This window comes from Arachis duranensis, chromosome 1 (assembly GCF_000817695.3).
Source record: "Arachis duranensis cultivar V14167 chromosome 1, aradu.V14167.gnm2.J7QH, whole genome shotgun sequence".
NCBI classification, from domain to species: domain Eukaryota; kingdom Viridiplantae; phylum Streptophyta; class Magnoliopsida; order Fabales; family Fabaceae; genus Arachis; species Arachis duranensis.
In genome coordinates this window covers 65,101,336-65,102,328 of record NC_029772.3, presented here as the reverse complement: position 1 = coordinate 65,102,328, position 993 = coordinate 65,101,336, and positions in this window count along the sequence as shown.

Here is a 993-nt window from a genome sequence, read left to right as displayed (position 1 = left end):
ATCCATCCGGGTGGTGAGTAAGGTGAATTCTCTATATAGTGGCCAACAATCCTCCTAGACCCATCTATTTGAGCACTATTCCCACCTTTGTATTCAACTCTTGAAGTATCAACCAAAATGAGCCTTGATTTGCAACGCCAACCACGAAACATCTTTCGCTTATGCTTCATCCCACAAAGCATCCTAAGTTGACCATCCGTTTCAAGCAAACCATATTCAAGTGGGATAATAAAGCTAATAGAAATGAATTTCACCCACTCAAATGAAGGTGTATATGGCAACCTACGCAAAGATGCTTCCAAAGATCTTGACAAAGCATAACCAACCCTCGTTCTTCTATCTCTAGGGATTTCCACCTCTTCACAAGATCTCTTAATCTTAATCCTTTGTTCAACAATTTTATCAAAATCTTTTCCCTTACTAAAATCATAATAGGGAGGGTGAGAAAAATTTACCTCCTCAACGCTTTCAAATCCAACGGGAGAAGGTTCTTCATGCTCAAAGGATTCTTCACCACTAAGACTTAATGCTTGATCTTCATCACCAAGGGAACTCAATCCTTGCTCTATCCCACCCAAGTCTTCATATGGAGTATGCCTTGGAAGGTGTGCACTTTCCTCCCTAGCATCAATTTCAATCATCTTGGAGGGGTTTTCTTCAACTTTATGTTCCCACGGAGGCTCCGCATCTCCTAAGTCTTCTACCACTTCTTCCTCGTCTTCAACAATTAAAGCTTCCTCCAATTGTTCCAATACAAAGCAACTTCCTTCATTTCCCACCGGAGTTTCCAATCTCTCCTTCATGCTATGTTCTTCTTGAGCCATGGGAGTTCCTTGAGTGTTCAAGCATTGGGAGGCTAATTGATTTGTTACCGCATCCAAGGCGGCCATGAAATTTTGCACATCCCTTTTTATCTCTTCTTGCCCTTGAACAAGAACACCAAGGGTTTCATCCATTAGAGGTTGGGGTGGGTGGAAGGGTTCCTCATTTTGG